Source organism: Pygocentrus nattereri, chromosome 10, assembly GCF_015220715.1.
Source record: "Pygocentrus nattereri isolate fPygNat1 chromosome 10, fPygNat1.pri, whole genome shotgun sequence".
Lineage (NCBI taxonomy): Eukaryota > Metazoa > Chordata > Actinopteri > Characiformes > Serrasalmidae > Pygocentrus > Pygocentrus nattereri.
In genome coordinates this window covers 11808348-11827805 of record NC_051220.1, presented here as the reverse complement: position 1 = coordinate 11827805, position 19458 = coordinate 11808348, and the positions used below count along the sequence as shown (strand labels likewise).

Genomic DNA, 19458 nt, shown 5'->3' with positions numbered 1-19458 from the left:
TTGGGGTGCCCAAACTTATGCACCTGCCTAATTTTGTTTAAATAATTATTGCACACTTTCTGTAAATCCTATAAACTATCACTGTGTTCGTCTGCTATATGATATATTTAACTGAAATTGCTGATCTGAACAACCAATGATTTATAAAGACAGATCATGAAAATGATCTGGGGTGCCCAAACTTTTGCATACCACTGTATATCCATCAGTAGTCTGACTCTATAGGACACTGTTAGTCATTGTTTGGATCAGCAATTTCAGTTAAATATATCATATAGCAGACGAACACAGTGATATTTGAGGAGTGAAATGAAGTTTATAGGATTTACAGAAAGTGTGCAATAATTATTTAAACAAATTTAGGCAGGTGCATAAGTTTGGGCACCTTTGTCGTTTTATTGATTTGAATAATTTTAGCACTAATTATTGGAACACAAAATTTGTTTTGTAAGCTCAGTGACCCTTGACCTACATACACAGGTGAATCCAATTATGAGGAAGGGTTAAGGTGGCCAACTGCAAGTGTTTCTCCTCTTTGCATCTTCTCTGAAGAGTGGCAACATGGGAGCCTCAAAACAACTCTCAAATGACCTGAAAACAAAGACTGTTCAACATCATGGTTTAGGGGAAGGATAAAAAAGCTGTCTCAGCGATTTCAGCTGTCAGTTTCCACTGTGAGGAACAAATTGAGGAAATGGAAGACCACAGGCACAGTTCTAGTTAAGGCAGTTCTTGGCAGGCCAAGGAAAATCTCAGATTGGCAGAGACGAAGGATCATGAGAACATCCATAATCAACCCACAGACCAGCTCCAAAGACCTACAACATCATCTTGCTGCAGATGGTGTCACTATGCATCGTTCAACTATTCAGCGCACTTTGCACAAAGAGAGGCTGTATGGGAGAGTAAAGCAGAAGAAGCCTTTTCTGCACACACGCCACAAACAGAGTCACTTGAGATACAGTAAAACACACTTGGACAAGCCAGCTTCATTTTGGAATAAGGTGCTGTGGACTGATGAAACTAAAATTGAGTTATTTGGACAGAAGAAGGGGCGGTATGCATGGTGGAAAAAGAACACATTCCAAGACAAACACTTGCTACCCACAGTAAAATTTGGTGGTGGTTCCATCATGCTGTGGGGCTGTGTGGCCAGTGCAGATACTGGGAATCTTGTTAAAGTTGAGGGTCGCATGGATTCCAGTCAATATCAGCAGATTCTTGAGAATAATGTTCAAGAATCAGTGACAAAGTTGAAGTTGCGCCAGGGCTGGATACTTCAACAAGACAACGACCCTAAACACTGCTCAAAATCTTCTAAGGCATTCATACAGAGGAACAAGTACAATGTTCTGGAATGGCCTTCTCAGTCCCCAACCCTGAATATTATTGAAAATCTGTGGTGTGATTTAAAGCAGGCTGTCCATGCTCGGAAACCATCAAACCCGACTGAACTGGAAATCTTTTGTAAAGAAGAATGGTCCAAAATACCTTCAACCAGAATCCAGACTCTCATTGGAAGCTACAGGAAGCGTTTAGAGGCTAGTATTTCTGGAAAAGGAGGATCTACTAAATATTGAAGTAATTTTTCTGTTGGGTTGCCCAAACTTATGCACCTGACTAATTTTGTTTAAATACTTATTGCACACTTTCTGTAAATCCTATAAACTATCACTGTGTTCGTTGTGTAAAACATAAATAAAAACAGAATACGATGATTTGCAAATCCTTTTCAACCTATATTCAACTGAATACACTACAAAGACAAGATATTTAATGTTCAAATGGATAAGCTTTATTGTTTTTTGCAAATATTCACTCATTTTGAATTTGATGCCTGCAACACATTCCAAAGAAGTTGAGACAGGCATGTTTACCACTGTGTTACATCACCTTTCCTTTTAACAGCACTGAATAAGTGTTTGGGAACTGAGGACACTAATTGTTGAAGCTTCGTAGGTGGAATTCTTTCCCATTCTTGCTTGATGTACAACTTCAGTTGCTCAACAGTCCGGGGTCTCCGTTGTCATATTTTGAGCTTCATAATGCGCCACACATTTTCAATGGGAGACAGGTCTGGACTGCAGGCAGGCCAGTCTAGTACCCACACTCTTTTACTACGAAGCCACGATGTTGTAACACGTGCAGAATGTGGCTTGGCATTGTCTTGCTGAAATAAGCAGGGATGTCCCTGAAAAAGACGTTGCTTGGATGGCAGCATATGTTGCTCCAAAACCTGTATGTACCTTTCAGCATTAATGGTGCCTTCACAGATGTGCAAGTTACCCATGCCATGGGCACTAACACACCCCCACACCATCAGAGATGCTGGCTTTTGAACTTTGCGCTGATAACAATCCGGACAGTCCTTTTCCTCTTTGGCCCGGAGGACACGACGTCCATGATTTCCAAAAACAGCTTGAAATGTGGACTCGTCACACCACAGGACACTTTTCCACTTTGTTTCAATCCATCTCAGATGAGCTTGGGCCCAGAGAAGCCGGCGGCGTTTCTGGGTGTTGTTGATATATGACTTTGCATGGCAGAGTTTTAACTTGCACTTGTAGATGGAGCGACGAACTGTGTTCACTGACAGTGGTTTTCTGAAGTGTTCCTGAGCCCATGTGATAATATCCGTTGCAGAATGATGTTGGTTTTTAATGCAGTGCCACGTGAGTGATCGAAGGTCACAGGCATTGCCGCTTACTCGCAGAGATTTCTCCAGATTCTCTGAATCTTTTGATGATATTAATGACTGTAGATGATGAAATCCCTAAATTCCTTGCAATTGCACATTGAGAAATGTTGTTTTTAAACTTTTGGACTATTTGCTCACGCAGTTGTTCACAAAGTGGTGAACTTCGCCCCATCCTTACTTGTGAATGACCTTACTTGTGAATGAGCCCTTCAGGGATGCTCCCATTGTACCCAATCATGACACTCACCTGTTTCCAATTAATCTGTTCACCTGTGGAATGTTCCAAACAGGTGTTTTTTGAGCATTCCTCAACTTTCCCAGTCTTTTGTTGCCCCTGTCCCAACTTCTTTGCAACGTGTTGCAGGCATCAAATTCAAAATGAGTGAATATTTGCAAAAAAACAATAAAGGTTATTCGTTCGAACATTAAATATCTTGTCTTTGTAGTGTATTCAGTTGAATATAGATTGAAAAGAATTTGCCACTCATCATATTCTGTTTTTATTTGTTTTACACAACGTCCCAACTTCATTGGAATTGGGGTTGTACTACAAATATTGTTATTTGGCGGAACAAGGAGGAAGGAGCTTGAAAAGATCTTCAATTGTCTCTACAAACAAATATCAGAACTTTCCAGGCTGTGGTCTTCTCTGTGGTTCTTTATGGATGAAGGCTGGACAGTAAGAAAGCGAGACCAGAAAAATAAAAATGCCGTCGAACTTTGGTGTTGGTGAAGACTTTTAAGAAAACATTGGATGGCAAAGACAAATGAATGGCTCCTTAACCACATCATGCCTCACCTCTCATTCTAAGCCTAGAGAACCAAACTGAAGCTCTTATTTGGACAGATTCTGTGAAGAGCCAGTTCACTGGAAAAGAAGACCATTATGCTTGAAAGAGTTGAAGGTAAAAGAGGACAATCAGCTATAAGATGGATGGATGCAATCAGAGGAAGAAAAGAACCTTTTAAATGCATTAATAATTATATACATCTTTATGAATAAAAGAAACCTGATATCTCAGTTGACTACCCATGAGCTTGGTAACAAAAAACAAACCAAAAGCTGAAACAAAAGCACTCTTGTGGTAATCATCAGTCACTCAAACAGCAATACAGCTTGAAGATATTTGTCCCACTGTTGCTGGTATGCTATTTTCCTATATCCAAAAGCTCTACAAGCAATGAGCAGCCACAAAGTTAAACGCTGTTGTAATAAAGATATGCTCATAAAACATCATTAAATAATAATGAATGTTTTTGTGGTATGTTTTTTCACTGTCAACAGGCAATGAATCCTGAAGCAGCATCAGCTGTTATTGCTGCCACGACCCTGTTCGGCAGCAGAGTTGAGAATATAGCCAGGATCATAAACACAGGCAGAAATGTCAGCATTGAAATCACCAATAACAGCCATCAGTACATCTTAGAGAATCCAAGGTAAGACCAGATGAATGTTGTCACTGAGTGTCTGTCGGACTAAAATGGGCTTCTTGGTTATTAACCTGCAGAACTCACTGTCACTGGAAACTTTCTGGATTTATTACAATAACATCTTTACCCAATTTGATAAAGAGCACTGTGAACACATTATTAGAGAGAATGTTGAGAAAAACTGGAGGCACTTTATTTAAAACCGTTTTTTTTAAATACTAGAAAAATGCATTTCCTGAAGAAATTGATTGAAAGTGCAGCTTATTCTCAGAAGGCTGCTAGGGTGTTGAAAGGAGTTTGATATGGTATATTTATATATGTGGTTCTTATGGTGTTGCTGTGGTACCCATGGTGAATACTGGGGTGTTGAATAGCTAACCTACAAAAACACAGCTTTACCTACAAAAACAAACAGCTTTAAGTAGCTAAATTGTAATTTGCAAATTGAAGTTTGCAACTGTTTCAATTACATAAGGGCGGTTCAATATACTGGAGTGTTATAAGAAGAATGAGTGGCAATATCAGCAACAAATCTATAAAGTTCTATAAATAGAAAATAGCTTTTAAGCAACAGTTCAACATTTTTGGGCCTTTCAATAAATTTTAACACTAAACTTAGCCAATTAGTATAATTTAGTAGTCTCATGTAAACTCACTGTGAGCATCGTTAGCATATTGGTTAAATCAGATCTGGTTTAAGGGGAGCCTGGACACTTCCTGTTTCTCCAGTTATATCAAAAACATAACTGCAAAATGCCAGAGGGCACCCACAAGTGAGTCTTCAGTGAATGGGGGTTAATGGAGGTAAAAAGCTTAAAACGAAAAATTAGAATATTTTCTAATCACTTGTCAATGACTTTCCTTTAATTTTAGAAAGTAAAAGAACATATATGCAGGGTTGGGATAGCTTCTGAAACATTAGTAGTTAGCAATTTTGTAGCTACCTTCCCAAAATTTGTAGCTAACTATAATTTAACTACTTTTTCACAAAGAGTAGTGGCTACTTTTTAGCTACTTTCAAAGTGCAATTTGTCAATATTTATGAATCTCCACCTGACAAACCAAACAAGCCCCACAATTGAAAAGCTGCAAATTTACAAAAAGATTGGCAAAAAGTGTAACAACAATCAAACTTACACACCCAAAGGTGTGATATCCAACAAAAATTAAGACTAAATGCAAAGTCATTCATTTCAGGTTTGTTCATAACAAAATCAACAAAAATAATGAACCACTGCTCCAATATAAACATTTCTGCAAGATGCCGATAAGGCATAACATTATAACCACCTCCTTGTTTCCACATTCATTGTCCATTTTATCAGCGCCACTTACTCTATAGATGCACTTTGTAGTTCTACAATTACAGACTGTAGTCCATCTGTTTCTCTGATACTTTGCTGAAGACTGACATGCAGACTGCTGGACACACAGCAATACAGATAACGAAACGGCAAAGAGAGAGATTTTAAGATGAACATCGAACATTTTGAAAATAAATGGACTTATTTACATTTATAATCACTCAGCTGGTTTCTTGATGCATTTAATCTGCAGCAACTCGCAAAACTGAAGTCAACTTCTCTTTCTCCTGCTTCTCATTCTAATTCTCCCATTCCACCTTAAATGATGCAGTAGGACAATCTGGCGCCTCAAGCACCATTTAAGGTGGAACGGGACAATTCGAACGAGAAGCTGGAGGATGAGAAGTAACTTCAACCTCATAAAAGTGAAACATTGAGAGACGTTTTACAAGAAACTCACAGAGAAGTTTCCCTAGGTGTGAGAAATGTGGCTACAGCTGAGCTAAAGGTTAAAGCAGAACAAAGTGAGTTTGAGTTTGTGTTATATTTTCAGCCTGTATATCAGCACATACTGAGATATATAGCCAAGATGGTAAAACGGACAGAAAATGTTCTGCATTCCAAGGTGGATTTAATATTGCTGAAAGGACAAAACGGCTCTTCTTAACATTTCAGACCCCTGAGTTAAGCCTACTGGTAAAGGGTGATCAGTGCGTGGGGCGCATGTGCCCATCAGCTCGAGCTGTCCACGGCTCACTCACGTTTGCACAGTCACCACCAGCCCAGTAAATGACTACGCTCTATGGTTAATTTTGTGCGGATTGCCTGAACCATGTAGCGAAATTGCAGCAAAAGTTTTCGCTATAGCTACACAAAAAACTGTAGGCGCTACAGCTTCATTTCATATAATGGATACAGCTACTACGTGAGGCAAATCCTGCCAAAAAGGAAATGAAAATGAAAACAATAAAATGTAAATGCAAACCTCTTTTTACTATTTCTTTTTCCAAACATCTGCACAAATATTCTGCTAAAATTGGTAATGAAATGAAATGCCTTCATTTGCAATTTAATTTTTCACATGAGCACGAGCTGTTTGTGACAAAAAAAAAAATCTGACAATTAAAGTGAAAATGCTAAATGGAGATGGTGTGCTGTTGACTTCGACTGAGGACGTCATCGGGCGGTGAAAGGAATACTTTGAGGACCTTCTCAATCCCACTGACATGTTCTCCAGTGAGGCGGCAGAGTCTGGAGATACGGGAATAGGCTTGTCCTTTATTGAGGCCGAAGTCGCTAAGGTAGTTAAAAAGCTCCTTGGTGGCAAAGCTCCAGGGGTGGATGAGATCCGTTCGGAGTTCCTCAAGGCTCTGGATGTTGTGGGGCTGTCTTGGCTGGCATGCCTTTTCAACATTGTGTGGACATCGGGAGGAGTGCCACTGGATTGGCAGACTGGAGTGGTGGTGCCTCTTTTTCAAAAGGGGGACCGGAGGGTGTGTCACAAGTACAGGGGAATCACACTCCTCAGCCTCCCTGGTCAAGTCTATGCAGGGGTACTAGAGAAGAGAGTCCGGCTTATAGTCAAACCTCGGATCCAGGAGGAGCAGTGCGGGTTCTGCCATGGTTGTGAAACACTGGACCAGCTCTTCACCCTCTCCAAGATTCTGGAGGGTTCATGGGAGTTTGCCCAACCAATCCACATGTGCTTTGTGCCTGGGATATTCTGTGGGAGGTGCTTTGGGAGTACAGGGTACATGGCTCTTTGCCATGGTCACATCGCTGCTGGTCACATCGCTGCTGTTTGCAGATGATGTGGTCCTATTGGGGACATCAGGCCTGAACTTCAGCTTTCGCTGGATTGGTTTGCAGCTGAGTGTGAAGCGGCCGGGATGAGAATCAGTACCTCCAAATCCGAGACTATGGTTCTCAGGTGGAAAAGGGTGGAGAGCCCTCTCTGGGTCAGGGATAAGCTCTTGCCTCAAGTGGAGGAGTTTAAGTATCTCGGGGTCATCCGGGAGGGACTCGGAGTAGAGCCGCTGCTTCTCCACGTCGAGAGGAGCCAGCTGAGGTGGTTCGGGCATCTGGTTAGGATGCCTCCTGGACGCCTCCCTCGGGAGGTGTCACAGGCAAGTCCACCCGGGAGGAGACCCCGGGGAAGACCCAGGACACGCTACCATGACTATATCGCCCAGCTGGCCTGGGAGCGCCTCGGAATCCCCCCTGGGGAGCTAGTGGAAATGGCTGGGGAAAGGGAGGTCTGGGGCTCATTACTTAGGATGCTGCCCCCGCGACCCGAACCCTGGAGAAGCGGAAGATAATGGATAGATGGATGTAATTTGGACAAAAAATGCTTATTTTAGGATACTTGCTTTCCTGTGACATTATAGTATTATCCTTTTAATTTGTGTTTTCTACATATTATGACATCTTTTTAATTTAATTTCTGTTTCTTGCTGTATCTCGATATATTTGATTTGTTTCCTACAAACAGTTTTTACAGGATGGCATCAGTAAAAATAAACTCAATATGTCAAAACCCTCTTAAACACTAATAACCTCAAATATAAACATACCAGAGAGAGAGACAGAGAGAAAGAGAGAGACAGACACACATAGTGAGAGAGATAACTGTGTTGAGGTGTGTGAGGACGATTTAATCTCTCTACTTTTAACAGACTTGGACAAAACATTTTTTTTATGGACAAACCACTAACCTACAGGGAGAGAGTGTAGTATTAAGAGATAACATTATTAGAGGTAGAAAATAAACCAAACAATTGTCTCTCTCCCTTCATTTCTCCTCTACTTTCTCTCAGACGGGGGCGCTAGAGGGTCAGATGTTCCAGAAGACAGGGACACTGTTGTCCCTCAGTGAACAGCAGCTGGTTGACTGCTCTTTCGGTGTTGGAAACAATGGCTGTGGAGGTGGATGTCCATCACAGTCTTTCCATTATGTGATGCTGAGCAGAGGCCTGCAGACAGACGAGTCCTATCGTTATGAGAACAAGGTGAGTTTAATGGTTTAATGGGTTTATTGGTGAGTGAAGGAGTTATGAGTTGAAGTTGAATAGTCTCAGGTAGTAGTGTAGTAGTGTGCTGTATAGTCAAAATTTTAAATCATGAAACAATTAAAACTATATATATATATATATAGGGCGGCACGGTGGCGTGGTGGGTAGCGCTGTCGCCTCACAGCAAGGAGGGCCTGGGTTCGATTCCCCGGCTGGGTGACCGGGGTCCTCTCTGTGTGGAGTTTGCATGTTCTCCCCGTGTCTGCGTGGGTTTCCTCCGGGTTCTCCGGTTTCCTCCCACAGTCCAAAGACATGCAGTCAGGTCGATTGTACGTGCTAAATTGCCCCTAGGTATGAGTGTGTGAGTCTGTGTCTGTGTGTCTGCCCTGCGATGGACTGGCGGCCCATCCAGGGTGTATCCTGCCTTCCGCCCGAAGACTGCTGGGATAGGCTCCAGCACCCCCCGCAACCCTGACGGAGAAGCGGCTTAGAAAATGGATGGATGGATGGATGGATATATATATATATATAAACTGATTTTTTTGTACAACCCCAATTCCAATGAAGTTGGGACGTTGTGTAAAACATAAATAAAAATGGAATACGATGATTTGCAAATCCTTTTCAACCTATATTCAATTGAATTCACCACAAAGACAAGATATTTAATGTTCAAACGTATAAACTTTTTAAATTTGTTTTTTGCAAATATTCACTCATTTTTAATTTGACGCCTGCAACACGTTCCAAAGAAGTTGGGACAGGGGCAAGAAAAGACTGGAAAAGTTGAGGAATGCTCAAAAAAACCTGTTTGGAACATTCCACAGGTGAACAGCTTAATTGGAAACAGGTGAGTGTCAATGGGACAATGGGAGCATCCCTGAAAGGCTCAGTCGTTCACAAGTAAGGATGGGGCGAAGTTCACCACTTTGTGAACAACTGCATGAGCAAATAGTCCAACAGTTTAAGGTGGAACAGAAAACTCGAATAAGAAGCCTCAGCCTCATATAAAACCCAGTGTTTACTGCTCCTTGAACTTTCCTAAATCAGTGCTAGTTTAGTACGAAGTCGTTATTAAATCAATATTAAATTGCACAAACAATTTCTAAGTTTTTACGTTGTCAGGCCATTGGTGATCATTTTGACTCACATTGTCTGTGATTTAGATTTGGAAAGAATTGGCGTTACAAAAACAGCAGCATTTCAATGGAACAATTTACACAATAAAGACTAAAAACATGATATCAAATTCATTATAAAGGTTTGGCTAGCTGCAGATATGGCAAATGGAACACTAAAGCCTATCTGTATATCTGGACAGTGATGGGACATGAAAATTAAGGCTGTGTTCAGACTGCAGGCAAATCAGATTCATTTCCCAAACCAGATGTTTTGAGACAATTGTCCATGCTGTTGATGGCAAAAAGGTTTATATGTGATTTTCAGCCCTAAAAATAAAAAAAGCCATTCATACTCTTTCTCCAGGATGTATGTTGAGTCACTTCTTGCTGGTCCACTAAAATACATTTCATGGTATACTCACTGATGACAAACTGTGCTGGAAAGAACTTATTTCCTTAATTAATTTTGAACTGTATAGCAACGAATATTGGAGTCAAATACATACTGTATAAAAACACTTCTTAATTTGTAGTGCACTGATAAGGACCGACCGATTCGGGTCCGATCGTGGAAGAGGAACCAGAGAGCGGGTAACACCTGTCCAGTAGAATCTCTCAGTCTCAGTGAGCGCGCTCGGTGCAGGAAGACAGAACCACTCTCATAAGCAATCAAAGAGTTTATTAAGTCTTCTGCACACAGAAAGAAGGGCACTCCTTCTTTTATACAAACACGCCCTGCCATGTTGCTTACAAGCAAACAGGGTGGACCCAAATAAGTTGTCTAACAGTCATAAAATGCTAAGCTGACAGAAACACACTCACGGACCACAGGAACTGCCCAAGGGAGGGGGGCTTCTGCTCTGTGTACGATAATCTTACCTACAAAAGGGAACAAATGGTTCTGGACGGAATGTTTTCCTGATAAGAGGTGCAAGTTGTTTGTGCAAACTGCCAAGGACAGCAGTTATGCTTGCTGCAAAATCTGCTTAGAGCAGAGTTAGAGCAGAGTTAACCCTTTCATTCCCCTCTTTTATGCCTCACCAACTGGTGGGGCATAACATGGCAAGTTACTGTGGTGCGTGAGAGCACACATACATATTGTTGGTGCTAGAGATGAGAGGCTGGTATACGGGACGCGGGGGGTCGCAGCGCGGAGGCCAGCGCGTAGACCCTTTCCATGAGGCATCTGAAAAGACAAGGGCCCAAACACAACAACAGCAAAACCATAAGGATAATGGGGACAGCCATGGCAAAATAAGGAGTAAGGAAACCAAATAGGGAACCAATGGAAACCCAGCCCCACCCTCCATGTTCGTCTAATTGGAGCTGGGTCGACACTTGTCGCATGCGATCCAGGGCAACAGAAATAGACCCATGATCTTCATCATTGGTGGGGATATACGTGCAACAGGAGTCACCCACCATGGCACATACCCCGCCCTCCTTGGCAAGTAATAAATCCAGTGCCATCAGGTTCTGCATAGTGGTGAGGCGTAGAGCAATGAGCTCGTCCTTGACACCCTGCAGAGCCATGCGGGTTGCGTTAGTGAAAGTAGCCAAGCGATAGTGGGTGACTTCTAGTTGGTTCCAGACTTGCGATAGGCTGTACTGAGGAAATAAACACTCCCAGAATTTGGCAGCTTTTGATTTAAGCGGATGTTCGGGGGGTGGGAAATCATCATCACTGGAGCGTTTATTGCGCCTAGCAATGTGAGGTCCGCCCAGGGGGTTGTGCGAAATAAGGATTATGGAGGAATTAAAAAGAGTAAAAGCACACCGTCCTCCCCAATTCTCTGGAAGAATGACATAAACCTTGTGACTACACACCCAATACCAATCGGTAACATAAGACGAGGACGTAGTTCCCCTGTCGTCGGGTGCTAGGGCAGAACAATTACGTGAGCTGGAGCCGTTACAGGGAGTGACTGTGTAGGGGCAAAGGGAGTCCGGCAAGTGTCCCAATGGGATATGGCCCGAGCCTTCAAAGCAAACAGAGAAGGGGCCCTTATTTATAGCTGACATGGCCAGGGGAGTTCCTGGAGTAGAACGATTAGTAAAGACATATTTAAGAATGTACTGCAAGCATGTAGCAAGATCTGTAGTGTTGCGAGTTTTAGAACAAAAATCCTGTGATAGAGAAAAAGAATAATTAATGTGAGGGTAATCATAATGAGTAACATTCAAACAGTCAGGAGACAGACAGGTGTGTGCGACAGCCTGCAGAGTAGCAGAGAGATCCTGAGGGGCCGTGGTCATGGAATGCTTGTCCACACTGGAAGGCATCAGGTGACACACGTAGCAGGAGTCATTGGTGTACTGCTTGGCTGTCCAGTTAGCATACTGCCAGAAAACGTTATCCATGGGGGATCCGCCAGCACTTTCCACCAGGCACAGGATTAATATTAGCTGCAACATACTTCTGTAACACAGGACAGGTTAGAGATAGGAAACAAAAATATTTAGACGTCTATCATGTATATACATCACTGTGGGGCTGACTGACATCTGGAGGCATGAATCCACAGTGGGAAAAGATCGGTTAATACCTCCGTGCGTGTGACAGCGAGCACAGTAGTGGGTTCAGAGAAAGGGGGGTCTGAAAAACCCTTTCTATCAAATTTCTTGACCAATACCTGATCGCCTGGCTTAAAAGCATGGGTTGGGACCTTGGGAGGGTCTGTGATAGTTTGGTTGACCCTCTCCCAGTATTCATTCAGAACAGTTAACCCTGCGGTGTACTCGCTGCGACGCACATCCAAGTCCGCCGTTCCCCCCAGAGCCGTTTTCTGATGCCATGGGAGGGGAAATGGCCGTCCCATGACAATTTCGTACGGCGACAGACCACCCAGAGTGTCTGTGCGTGTCATCCGCAGTTCGGCCAGAACTACAGGTAAAACCTTCACCCAATTGGTGGTGTTCTGCGTCTGCATGGCTTTTCGTAACCGCCCTTTTATGGTACGATTAACCTTTTCGACCATACCCGCTGATTGAGGGTGATAGGGGATGTGGAAAGCCCAGTCTATGCTCAGGTGCTTCGCGAGCATCTGTGTGACTTTGGAGGTGAACGGTGTGCCTTTGTCGGAGTCTATTCCTAAGGGGACACCGTAACGCGGTATGATTTCTTGGCATAGTTTTGTCACGACTGTATTTGCATTTTCTTTATTGCATGGGAACGCGTCTGTCCAACGAGAAAATTTATCTACTAAGACCAGTAAATATTTGTAAGGCCCTACAGTCGTCATGTGTGTAAAATCGATTTGCCATTCTTGGAAAGGTGTTTCTGGTTTAGGTAGAACTTGGTGCGGTCCGGCCGGTTTTGGGTTATTCTGTGCACATGTAAGACAACGGTCTAATATGCGATCAACGGCAGAGTTCAAATTGTGAATGCAAAACAATTCGGACATGTCATGCTTTACCCACGGAACACAACGTGCGGGCAGGCACAGCCTGCCCCGGGCGTCGCGCAGCGATTAGACGGCTGGATCGTAGCCTGATGACAGCCAATGCTTGATATCAGAGTCCGAGGCGGTGGCCTGAATACAGTCAAGATCAAGACCAGGAAGTAAGTCAACCGTGAGTGCAGCACAGGAGAAGGAAGCCGAGTTCATAAAAGGGCAAGGGGGGCCATGAAGAGCTCCGCGTTTTGCGGCAGAGTCGGCGGTGTTGTTACCAACAGAGTCGGGGTCGCTAATACGTTGGTGAGCACGAACTTTAACAACGCTAGCCCTGATCAGGTCCTCGATAAGCGACGCATGGGAAATGAGTTTGTTATCAGTAGTAACGAAACCGCGTTGATGCCAGATTCCCCCAAAATCATGAACTACGCCAAAAGCGTAACGACTGTCCGTGTATATAGTGACATCTTGGTCTTGAGCCAAGATGCAGCCACGCGTGATATCGTATTCAGCCGCCTGGGCCGAAGTGAAAGGTAGAGAAAAGGACTCAACGACCGTGTCAGGGGCAGCGCAAACCGCGTATCCGCAGAGAAATACGCCATCCGATGGCTTGGAACATGAACCATCAACGTAAAATGCAAGGCCAGAAGGCAACGGGGTGGAAGACACATCAGGGCGAATAGAGGTTTCACCGGCCAGATTGAGTTATCTTAACCTTTCTTACTGTGGTGTTTACATATTCTTTGTCAGAATGGTCAGTTCAGCTAATTGTCATGTCTACTTTTCATCTTCAGGCTATGTTCAAATATGCCAGTTTAATTTCTCTTTCACACACAATCTTCTTCCTGACTGCCTTGAAAACAGTTTTCAATACAACTTTCAGGTTCATTACTCCACAAGATTTTCTAATAACATTCATACGGCTATCAGCACTCATATACTTTAAACTCTCTCATCTGGGGGCCTTCAATCTGGAACATTCAATCTGGTCATTTAAAAAACTGTACCATCTCAAAACAGAGTCTATTCACTCTAACTATGTGTTAGTGTCTTTGTGATTTTACCCGTTTGCTCTTTTATCTAATTAAATGTAATAATCTTTTTTTTAATTCTTGAGATTGATACTGAAATGATATAATGATATAATGAAACAAAACAATGATTTTCTTTTTTCTGGCTCTTTCAGGCAATGGCTCCTAAAGGAGATGGTGTTACTTCTGGTCCATCCTTGTCAGGGTCATCCTTGTCATTTTTGCCAGAAGAGCATTTGCGAAGTCAGATCCTGATGCTGGACGTGAGGGTCTGGCTCGCAAATCTCCATTCTAGATCATCCCAAAGGTGTTTGATGGGGTTGAGGCCAGGGCTCTGTGAGGTCCAGTCAAGTTCTTCCACACTAAACTCACCAGCTTTTATGTGACTTGCTTTGTGCACTGGGGCTCAGTCATGCTGGAACAGAAAAGGTTCTTCCCCAAACTGTTCCCACAAAGTTGGAAGCATACAACTGTCCAAAATGTCTTGTTCTGCTGAAGCATTAAGATATCCCTTCACTGGAACTAAGGGTTCTAGGCCAACCCCTGAAAAACAACCCCATAGCATCATCCCTCCTCCACCAAACTTTACAGTTGGCACAGTGTAGTCATGCAGGTAATGTTCTCCTGGCATTCGCCAAACCCAGAGTCGTCCATCAGACTGTCAGATAGGAAAGTGTAATCACTCCAAAATACCACTCACAGTTGATTGTGGAATATCTAGAATGGAAGAAATTTTGCCAACGGACTTGTTGCAATGGTGGCACATTATTACAGCACCACACTCAAATTCAGTGAGCTCTTTAGCATGAGCCAGTAAAGCCAGACTGCATGGCTAGGTACTTGATTTTATACACCTGTGGCAATGAGACTGGATGAAACACCTGCGATCAGTAGTTGAGTGGTGTGTCCCAATATGGCTGTCTATATAGTGTAATAATAATAATAATAATAAGTTAAACTTATATAGCGCCTTTACACAAAACCCAAGGTCGCTTTACAAAATGCATATCACATTACACAAGGCCCGAGGAAGATGCAGGAGAAAAATGAAGGAGAAAAAGATGAGATTTCAATAAAGATTTGTGAGAAAGTAAGAAAGAGAAGAGGTAGAGTGAAGAGAGAGAGGCAGAGAGTTCCAGAGCAAGGGGGCCGCAACACTGAAGGAACGACCACCCATAGAGCTGAGCCTGAACCTAGGGACCACTAGAAGGCCTGCTTCCGAAGACCTGAGGTTACGAGTGGGCTTGTAGGGTATTAGAAGGTCGAGTAAGTATGCAGGAGCCAGGCCATGAAGTGCCTTGAATGTGAGAAGTAAAATTTTATAGTGAATACGTAAAGTAATGGGCAGCCAATGAAGTCTCTGAAGAACAGGAGTAATGTGCTCAGATTTTTTAGTGTATGTGAGAATCCGTGCTGCAGAATTTTGCACTATTTGTAACAACCGAAGTGACTTAGCGGGGAGCCCATAGAGCAATGAGTTACAATAGTCCAGGCGAGAAGTAACAAAAGCATGGACCAGAGACTCAGCTGCAGCCGGGGACAGTAAAGGACGGATACGTGAAATATTGCGAAGGTGGAAAAATAGACAGAGACTTGATGTGCGGTTCAAAAGACAAAGAAGGGTCAAAAAGAACACCTAGGTTTCGGACAGTGACAGATGGAGTGATTGTAATATCATTTACAGTGAGAGCAAGATTTTTGAGAGCGTTAACAGTGGACTTGGAGCCAGTAACTATAAACTCGGTTTTGTGTGCATTTAAAGAAAGAACATTTGCCCTAAGCCAGGAGTTCAGGTCAATAAGACATCTATTTAACTGGGGTGGGGGAAACAGTGCTGCTGGTTTGAAGCTGAGATAGATCTGAGTATCATCAGCATAGCAATGAAAATGTAAATTGTGACTACGAAAAATATAACCGAGGGGGAGAATATAGATTATAAAAAGGAGGCGACCAAGGACGGAACCCTGAGGGACACCATATTCAATGGGCACTGTGTCAGACGTATGGTTCCCAATTGAAATAAACTGAAGCCTGTTAGTCAGATACGAGTGGAACCAGGATAGTACGGTTCCAGAGAGACCAATCTCAGTGAGCCTAGTTAGAAGAACATTGTGATTTACTGTGTCGAAAGCAGCAGTGAAATCAAGAAGCAAAAGAATGGAGATGCAACCTGTATCCGCGGAAAGGAGAAGGTCATTTAGGACACAGAGAAGAGCAGTCTCGGTGCTATGATGCAAACAAAAACCAGATTGAAATTTTTCAAATAAATCATTAGTGCTCAAAAAAATCAAGCAGCTGGGAAGCCACGACCTTTTCTAGAACTTTAGAGATGAATAGGAGATTTGAAATAGGCCTGTAATTGCTCAAAATTGTTAGATCTGAGTCAGGTTTCTTAATAATACGTGTGATAGCTGCTGTTTTTAAAGACACAGGAACATATCCAGAAGTGAGTGAAAGATTAACCAAGTGGCATATTGGTTCGGAAAAGATAGAGACACAGCATTGAAGAAGATGGGTAGGAACAGGGTCCAGTCGAGAGGATGAAGTCTTAGAGTTAGCTATAATATTGACAATAGAAGTTGAGTCAGTCAGAGAGAAATTTGAAAAAGAAAGTGACAGAGTTGGAGAGAAAACGATAGGCCCATGGCAGTCAGCAGGGGCATTCAACAGGTCTTTATAGATGGTTGAAACCTTGTTACCGTAGAATTTCAGAAAGGCATTACATAGATCAGTTGAGGCAGTATTTGGAGTTGGGGGACGCAGAAGCTTATTTACCACTGAAAACAGAAGCTTGGGATTCTGACCAGCAGCACTGAAAACATCCGCGTAGTATGATGCACGAGCATTGTTTAGTGCTACTTTGTATGAGGCCAGATGATCAGTGTAAGCTAGATAGTGAACCTGCAACCCGGATTTCTTAAAAAGACGTCTAGATGTCTTCCAGCTGTTTTCATATTGCGGAGAGCAGTAAACCAAGGTGATCTATGAGTAGAAGGCACAGATCTAGTTTTCATCGGTGCCAAGGTGTCAAGACAAGCACGTAGAGTACAGTTATAGAATGATACAGCATCATCAGTGGATTGCATTGAACTAAGATGGGCAAAATTAAACGTTTCCAGAGAGGCCAACAGAGAAGGACAATCAATAGCCTTAACATTACGATAAGTAAGTACAGATTTTGAGTGAGGTTTAGGAACAGGTGGAGAGAAAGAGGCATTGATTAGTATATGGTCAGACACACCAACACAATGTCCAGTTATATTAGTAATAATCCCACCCGTAGAACAGATTATGTCCAGAATATGACCCTTCTTATGAGTCGGAAAGTCAACGTGTTGAGTTAGATCAAAACAGCTTATCAATGACAGGAATTCTGAAGAGGCAGAAGAGTTAGAGTCAAGGTGGATATTAACATCGCCAAGAACAATGATGGAAGAGGAGAGTGAACTGGCAAACGCCAAGATCTCCCCAAATTCTGACAAAAATTCAGTCAGAGAACTCTTCGGGGGGCGGTAAATCATTAAGAAGATACACCCAGGAGCCTTGAGAACCATGACTTCAAAAGAGGAAACATCTTGTGGGTTGCCCAAAGTCAATTCAAAATTGTCCCTGAATAAAACCGCCAGTCCCCCACCTCTACCTGTTTTTCTAGGTGAGGCCAGATAATTAAAATTAGGGGGAGAAGCAGCATTCAGGTAAGAAAAGTCACCCGGTACCTGCCACGTTTCAGTTAGAAAGAATAGATCCAACTGATGCTGGTCGATAAGGTCATTGACTAATGCAGCCTTATCTGTGAGTGAGCGACAGTTCAGTAGCGCCAGGTTAGATAGACGCTGTGCCGAGATCGAAGGAGCAGACTGATGCGACGATGTAGAACGAGGGACCTCCAGTAGAAACCTATGGTTCACTCCACGATGCGCTCTTCCAGGGCGTCGCCTAAAGCAACGATCAGTAATCCGAACTGCGGGATGATTGATGCACAGTGCCTGAGGTGCTGGATAAGTCTGACGTTTACAGCCACGATGTATATATCGGGGTCGTCTAGAGATGCTGATAGAGCAGCAAAGATTGTAAGTGGGAGCATCAAGCCGAGGGAAAGAACGCAGCCTTCGTAAGTCCTCGCTGGAGTATGAGTATATAGGATAAAGGCTCGGAGTACCAGTTAATTCCTCCATCGCCCGCTCAAAAAATGATAATCCGAGGAAAGGCAAAAGTAAACACACCGCAAGCCCATTTAGCCGCCCGCTCGACATCAGAGCCACAGGGGCGGTTCGTGCAGGCAGGCTCGCAGGCAGGCTCGCAGGCAGGCTCGCAGCCAGCAACAACAGTCGATGAAACTGCCGGTGCAACCAAAAAGCCAGGAATGTCAACACAGCGCAAGCAAAGCTGCAGCAGCGGATCAAGACAGGTGTCCAGAGAAAACCCAAATCCAGAGCAGTCGAGGTAAAGTCCAGCAAAGTATAACAGACAGAAAAGAGAAAAAAGAGAAAAAAAAATAGAAGAAGATCCAGCGAGAAGCGGCAGCAAACAAAGCACACAGCGTAATCTCAACCGGAACCGGAAGTAATGCTTCCAACTATCAGTAGACACAGATCAATAGTGTACATTATACAACCATTTGCATTCTGATTATTTGTGTTATATACTTACTAATATACTCACAGTCTATTTTTCTGATTTGCCTCTTTGCCTGTCTGGCTACATAATTAATTATTATTTCTTTCTGTAAATTAGGTTCTACACCAGCAGTGGATATTGTTTCCATAAACCACCTTCTGTGAAAACACCAAAGAAGTGTGCTCTTTCTCCAAAATCACATACACTGCTTGTGGTGGCGTTGGGGTGCTGACGTACCAAATCCTCTCAAACCAAAAGCAATGCGTGGCTGAACTGGCCGTCATGTTCTCTGTGCCTTTTGACTACAACTGGTTTGAAACTGGTTTACTCTCTGCATTTTTCAAAGAGGTGTGTCAGTTGATTATGATCTTTTCAAACAGATGTATTACAACAGTGGTCCATTCACCAGAAGCAGAGGAACATGGAATCCTATAGATCATTCAGGGAAGCATGCTGTTGTGAAGGGAAGGATGTCTCATGCAGGCCAGTCAATTATGAAGGTTGAATTTAGAGATTTGCACTAACTAAAGAATATATTAATCATAAACATATGTGAAGCACATGTTTTTATGATACTTTTGCTGTACATGAAGGACTGTATGTACACATAGTTAATCAGTGCTGTTTATTGTAGCTGATTTGGAAACACTTTATAATAATGACATTTATAAGACATCTATTATCTCTTACCTCATAAATGACTATGCATGAGACAGAATATTTCTAACTGTAGCATATTTGCACTCTTTTAGTCTTGGGTTCCTTCCCTGTGTTCCATGGAAACCTGTTTATTTATTTCTCTGCCCCCCTCATTTGTACCTTCTTGTATCTGTCGCTTTGTTTTGATTTC

The 19458-nt window shown here is 42.8% G+C and overlaps 1 pseudogene; it reads left to right on the top strand.

Moving 5' to 3' along the window:
- The first annotated feature begins 3986 nt into the window (after positions 1-3986).
- On the top strand, positions 3987-19132 carry LOC108443076 (annotated as a pseudogene).
- Positions 19133-19458: the final 326 nt, after the last annotated feature.